Genomic DNA, 7,340 nt, shown 5'->3' on the forward strand with positions numbered 1-7,340 from the left:
TGTATGTGTGTGTGTGTGTGTGTGTGTGTCTGTGTGTGTGTGTGTGTGTGTGAGAGAGAGAGAGAGAGAGAGAGTGTGTGTGTGTGTGTTTCCTGTAGCTCAGGTCCTGACCTCTGCACCAAATGAATCTCTCCAGCTCTTTGTTGAAAATACCAGAATTGTTAATGAATAGTAAAACCTAATTAGTCGTTATTTTGCCTGGTAGTGTAATTAGTAATGTAATGGCTTACAGTCACTGTCAACTATAATATAAGGTAATTTAATTGTCAGAGCATTTGATGACAGATTAAACTGTGATTAATGGATCGAGCACACACACACGGCTGTTTTTATTTGCACAGACATCTCTTGCTCTGGATTATGAATGTGTGAGCAGCAGGCAGATGCTTGTTTTAAGGTCTGTTAGTTCTCTGAGCTCAAACACACACACACAGAGCAATAAGCCGCTGTCCATTACAGAGCAATTATTCAAGCTGGCATGAGGATGGAGGCGGAGCTACAGCCGGCCAATCTCCCACCAGCCCCCTCCACACACACACACACACACACACGCTTGCATAATCGCAGTGGAGCGAGAGACAGTCGCACGCTCACTGTGCCGCTCGCAGCATGGCTGGATTGTACCGCTCCTGTGCTTGAAGACAGAGAAGCCAGACAAAGGCAGGCGTGATGGGGCAGCTGTGCTGCTTCCCTCTCTCTCGACCGGAGGATAAGCTCAGTAAGTCTGTGGACGGAGCGCCTCTGCATTCAGAGATCAGCGTGCACTGGAGGCTTTGTGAGCGCGTCGTGAGCGCCGAGGCTGAGATTCTACTAGCTGTCTGAATGATGCTTGAGTTTGGATGATGAGCGTGATTTCATGCACTGATTGGGGTCTGTCTGAGGTGGGAGTGACTGTGGTCTGCATGTGGGCGTTACAGAAGGTCATTTGCTCTGGAAGTACCATTTAGATACGTAATAATGACATTCAGGTCTTAGGGTTAGGATCATGATCAGATGGATTCTAAAGTTGGCTCTCAGTCTGTAATGAAGGCACACCAGGCTGTCGAAAGAGAAATGTAGCTTTAGGTCCAAATAAATGAGGAAAAAACTCATATAACATCTTTTACATTGTTGTCTGCTCGCCGTGGCTCACTGTTGTCTCTTGTAGAGTATGTATATCATGCACATGGTGTGTTCCTATATGCTCTTCAAGTGGAGATGGAATATTGTAATTAAGTAACTTGGGAAACTAATTATAGATGATACACGAGTGGTCTAATTGTGATGTGTGTCAATTTAAAACACGGCAGAAACACTGATCTCTAATATAGATGATCTCCTTTAATGTATCTATAATCTGTAGATCAGTGAGCAGAAAGCTAGTCTGTAGTGAATTATTATGAATTGTTTTGCAAGTCATTTTAATTTTACTTGAAATCATCTTAATCAGCTTTCACGTTTTGTTTTATGTGGCAAACATTTAGTTAGGATACCATGAAAAATGATTAATCGCATCTAAAATAAAAAATTTTGTTTATATAATATATGTATGTGTTACTGCATATATTTATTATGTATAAATACACAAACATATGTGTATATATATTTTAAAAATATTTACATGTATATATACATTTATTTTCATATATAATTTGTTATATAAATATAAATATTTTATATATAAACAAAACATTTTTCTTAAATATATACATGCATGTGTGTGTAATTATATATAAATAATTTATATACACAGTACACACACACGTATATATATTATGTAAACAAAAACTTTTATTTTGGATGCGATTAGGCCTGTCGCAATAATATTACATAAACAAAAACTTTTATTTTAGATGCGATTAATCACGATTAATCATTTGACAGCACTAATAAATAAGTGATAGAAATGAATAATTTTCATTATTTTGAATTCAGATGTAGTTTTTGGGTTTTCTATTTATCAATATATTTAAAGATAGATAGAAATCTTGTTCTTTTTTTGGCATTGATGGTTCTGTAAAGCACCTATAACATTCATGGAAACTTTCCATTGCACAAGAGGTACTTTACAGTGGAAAGTTTTTTTCAATTATTAGCCTAAAAGTTTAAAAAAAAAATGATTCTTTTAAAAACGGTTCACTGAAAGGGTCTTTGGGGAACCAAAAATGGTTCTTCTATTGAATTACTGTGAAAACCTCCTTGTGGAAGCTTTATTTTAAGAGTGGAGGCTACTTCATTGTTACGTTGGGTACGAGCTTCCCATTTGCATGGAAGGCAGCTTAATTCCATGTTAGTTTGACATTAGGATGCATCTCACAATCGTGACAGAGAGGGGCCTCTACACGGCCGCAGGGCCCTGCAGGAGCATAATCCGTCATTGTTTAGATGAGCCTCAGTTTGACGGCAGGGACTGCAGCACATGGTGTGCACTAAAGCTCGTGCCCTACTTAGAGCTCACATGATGGTGAGGAGCAGTCAGTCGCGCATGAGAGAGCGGCAGAGGAATGCACACTGTATGCATGGGAAGCGCTCATGGGGCTTAGAAATACAGTTTGTTTATGAGGCTGACGGGTCACAGCAAGAGCTCAGTGTGTGTGTGTGTGTGTGTGTGTGTGTGTGTGTGTGTGATGCTCTCAGAGCCGGAGCTTTGTGTTAAAGCAGTGGGATGCATATAAATAATAGACACTGGCACACAGACACAGCATGGCTGCCTCCACATTCACACGCCGCTGTCTGATGTCCTGGAGATGAGGAACACAAACACACACTCCCAACCTGAGGAACAGTGTTTGATGCTGATCTCTTAAAGACGTCTCAGTGTGTGAACAGAGGCTGATGACTTTTCTCCTATGCTGTGTGTGTGGTCTTCTGTTTGTTGAGATGAACTGAAGGACGGTGATACATCAGAGCAGAAACGCCAGCCTTGAGCTCAGAAAGTACACAAGTGTTCGTGTGTGTGTGTGTGTGTCTGTGTGTGTCTGTGTGTGTGTGTCTGTGTGTATGTATGTATGTGTGTGTGTGTAAGGTCAGATTTGATTACCTTGTGCGGTTCTCCAGAGATACAGCACACACAGATAAGAGCTCCCAAACTCACTGAGCTCTCAGTGGCTCACCATCAAAATGTTGGACAAGACTGTGTATGATTCACAATTTTTATGGATCTCATTTGAGCCGAGGCTGATTTGCCAAAGTTTCAGATTTGAGACTAAACAAAAAATCATTATGAATCACCAACAAAGATCTGTTTCCAGATTTAAGTCTTGTTCACGCAAACAAACAAAATGAAAAGGCGCTACAGTCCGAGCAGTAGTAGTCAACCGAGAGGGATTTTATGATGGCCAGAGCAGGCTGATGTATATCAGGGTACGTCTGCACAACAACGGTGGACTAAAAACTTTGCGTACAGACGACAACCTTGTCAAAAATGAGCCCTGTTCACACAGATCCATGAAAATGACTAAAAGCGCTGTATCATTCATGCCAGGCCAGTAGTTGGCGACGTCACTTTGTAAAGAAACTCACACATACCTATAGACTGAACACGTAATTTGCATGAACATGACGTCACTATTTTCACAAATGAGCGTTTTTGTAGTTTATAATCAAGGTATAATTTTCAAAAACTGCCACTTTGAAACTTGTTTTCAAAAGTTTGTGTTTTCATGCTCCCGAACAGCCAAAACACACAAAAAGTTTTCCGTTTTTAGTTGAAAACAGTGGCATGTAAACGCCTCCTGACAATATACCGTTTCATTTAAAGATAGCAAATACAATACAATTAAATTTATAATTAACACAATAGTTACTAAATTAGAAATAAATCATTTGGAGTTTCCTACTGTAATCCTATTATCGTATTTTTAACAAATAAAGAAATTACCATTTACTTTATTTGTTTAACCTCATGTCTCATGATTTATTAACCAGAACTGTTAAAGACAGACAGTGAACTAATGAAGACGGAGAAGTAGACCTGTGTGTCTGACAGTCTCAGTGCTGTCAAAATAAAAGTCCCGCTTCCAGCACTGATCAGCCAAACAGAAAACCTATTGGCAGATACTGATCATTAAAAAATGGCAAATACTGACAATTGTCAATTCAAGTTGAATATGGCAGAGAATTGTTAATTAAGGTCTCTTAGACCAAGAGCCAAATTGTAGATGAAAGGACTGTTCACACCAGGAGCAAGGCTGAACGAGAACCAGCTTCACTCCAGTACAGTAGGTGGCGCTGATTGACAATCAGATTCACTCCAGTGCATTAGATGGCTGTAAAGATAGATGACTTTATCCTCTATTAGCCGGTGGCCATTCTGGAAACATGTCACACTTGCACAGGAGAACCAAAAACCAGCTGTGCACCAGCGCCTTTAAACTACTGCTGTCAACACCAGTAGCTTCTCACCATGTAAACCATCTGACTACACGGACAAAAAAGCTTGATTGGTTATATACTTGGCTTATATGAGCATTATAAGCAGCCTATAATTGTATAAAGATGAATTAAACAAATTTGGACATTAAAAATGTGAGTTGTGAAAAGCAGAAACCATGATAGGGCATGTTTATTTGTGGCAGGTTATGTAGTAACAGGTGGAGTTTCACTGGAACCGTCCTAAATGCACACACTGGTTATTTGAGGTGAGAAGGCTCATAACACTGATCTAGGACCAGCCTCTCCATCACATGACCGCAGGAGATGGCATGAATCAGGCCGTTCCTCAGGAGACAGGAGATGAGGCTTCGCCATCAGAGAAACACAGACGTTCATTCTACACGCCCACATATCAGTGTCCGAACCAGTGATTAAACATCTGAAAACATCAGAAATCTTACTTGAGGATCTGCGTCAGGATATTAAGATTTGCTTTTAGAGAATATATCTCTGAACTGACCTTACAACAGTGATTGTTTATAGGAATAGTCCACCCAAAAATGAAAATGTATTCCTCAGGAATACGATTTGTAGAAATGTAGCACTGCATCAGTGTCTCAGCAATGGATGCTCTGCAGTGAATGGGTGCCGAAATCTACGAAACATGATCTCGAAGCCATCAATCAGCTGCGGTGATGTGATTGAGACCGAAGCATGCGCTCATGACGGTGAATCAGCAGCGTCTCGTCCTGCTTCATCAGACCATCTGTGTGATTCTGATGGTTTATGGTGCTCAGAGTGTGAGGAAATCACTTCAGGTTGTTAATGTGTTGTTTATCTTGCAGATCTTTTGCAAAGCAGGCAGCGTGCCACTCGGACAAGTACGTGTTCCTCCCTTCATGTCTCTGTGTAGTGTACTTCAACCCCTCACTACCCTACTACTGAGGGACTAGACGCAGATTCACCCCACTGTGTTTGTTTGCAGTAGCCAATCTTATCCATTATTTAAGGGATGCACGATATATCGCTGAGCAAAAATTATTAGCAGAAATCAGCATTTTAACTCTGGTTCGGCTGATATACTGGAAGCAGATAGTATCACAGATTACTGTATCGTTTTAGCCAACAGTGAGTCATTAGAAGTACTATAGTATAGTACTAACAAACGTTAAAGTAATGCTTTGATTCCTACTTTAAGCATTAAACTAGACAAGTACAAATCTAGATTGTTGATCTAGTGTAACATACAAAATGTTATATATTTATGATATTAGACGTCAAAATTACAGTAAATTATTTTACTGTCAAATTTAAAACAAAAGTACTAAACATTGACAATTATATATAAGTATAGTTTTTTTAAAGGAATTAATACTTTTGTTCATCGAGGATGCATTAAATTGATGAAAAGTGACAGTAAAGACATTTATAATGTTACAAAAGTAAATGCTGTTCTTTTGAACTTTCTGTTCATCTGTGAATCCTGGAAAATAAAATGCATCACAGTTTCCACAAAAATATTGTGCAGCACAACTGTTTTCAACATTGATAATAATCAGAAATGTTTCTTGAGCAGCAAATCAGCATATTATTATGATTTCTGAAGATCATGTGACACTGAAGACTGGAGTAATGATGCTGAAAATACAGCTGCGCATCACAGAAATAAATTACAGTTTAACAGATATTCACATAGAAAACAGCTGTTTTAAATTATAATCATGTTTCACCGTTTTTACTGTATTTTGGATCAAATAAATGCAGCCTCGGTGAGCAGAAGAGACATCTTTCAAAAACATTTAAAAATCGTACTTATTCCAAAGTTTTGAACAGTAATGTATTTATGGGTTATCAGCTGAATAATTACTGGCATCAGTCAGAGTGTCAATATCTGTGCATCCCTCCATTATTCCTGTTTAGATGAATCTAATGATGAACAGAAAGTCTGAAGGCTGAGAAAGAGAGCTTTAGCTGGTAATTGTGATGTTTCTCATTAGCACCTGTAACCCTGTGTGAGCGACACTCACTGAGTCTGTGTGTGTTTGACAGACAGCTTTTACTGATGCCTCTGTGTGTGTGTGTGTGTGTGTGTGTGTGTGTGTGTGTGTGTGTGTGGGGGTGTTAGGTGTTAAGAAAGCCCCGGAGGATGAGGAGTTAGTGAGTCTGAGTAAGCAGCTGGTGGAAGATGCCGTGTTGCGGGCCGTGCAGCAGTACATGGAGGAAACTCAACAGAACGGCACCGCGCCGAAAGACGAGGCTCTGCCGGGGGCCGCCGGCAAACTCAACACCACCAAATGACCGCGTGAGCCCTGAGCCGGACCCTGCGGAGAGCCGCAACACGCCTCCACCTGCCAGGGGGCGCCAGAGCGCAGCGGAGAGCGATTGAGTTGAGCTGAAGTGGAGCAGAGAGTAAACACAAGCCAAGTGAAGACGCACACAGCACTCGAACTGAACTTTATTTTCCTGCCTTCCCCCCGTCCTGCATCACTATCGGTTTGACTTTATTTGTGACGGATCCTTCAGAGAACAAGCACACAGGTTCACACACACACACACACACACACACACATGCTGCTGTAGTGTCCGGAGGCCGTTGCTTTGGCATCTTCACATCTGACAATCACAGTGAACTGCTCAGATTGACTGCACATGACCTGCAGGCCTGAAGCCCGAGCCGTCAGAACAGCTTATGAACTCTGAAAGTGTTATGAACACGCTGTTGCGTTTGTGTGTGTGTAACCCTGTCAGATGATGATGTGTGTGTTGTTTGTGCCGTAGGGTGTGTGTTTGCTCAGAGCAGAATGGATCGGGAAAGAGAGCGCAGGCGGACGCAGGTAGAGGCCATAAAGACACTGTTAGCACAGGAAAACATTCGAGCTAAGATCCGACAGGAGCTCGACTCGGCCGTCAGAGGGAGTCCACACTGAAGCTCATGGACACACACAACCATCTCAAAGTAAACGCACTCACACACACACACACACACA

The 7,340-nt window shown here is 40.9% G+C and overlaps 1 long non-coding RNA gene across 2 annotated transcripts; it reads left to right on the top strand.

Moving 5' to 3' along the window:
* The first annotated feature begins 211 nt into the window (after positions 1-211).
* On the top strand, positions 212-7,230 carry LOC107709876 (uncharacterized). 2 transcript variants are annotated; one of them, XR_001636536.1, is made up of 3 exons: positions 212-718; positions 5,199-5,234; positions 6,479-7,230. It is a non-coding gene; the product is annotated as an uncharacterized LOC107709876 (long non-coding RNA). The 2 variants fall into 2 exon arrangements; XR_001636535.1 differs by lacking the exon at positions 5,199-5,234 and having other exon boundaries at positions 424-718.
* The last annotated feature ends 110 nt before the right edge of the window (positions 7,231-7,340 follow it).

The sequence above is a fragment of the Sinocyclocheilus rhinocerous genome, unplaced genomic scaffold (assembly GCF_001515625.1).
Source record: "Sinocyclocheilus rhinocerous isolate Xijiao unplaced genomic scaffold, SAMN03320098_v1.1 scaffold372, whole genome shotgun sequence".
In the NCBI taxonomy this organism is placed as follows: Eukaryota; Metazoa; Chordata; class Actinopteri; order Cypriniformes; family Cyprinidae; genus Sinocyclocheilus; species Sinocyclocheilus rhinocerous.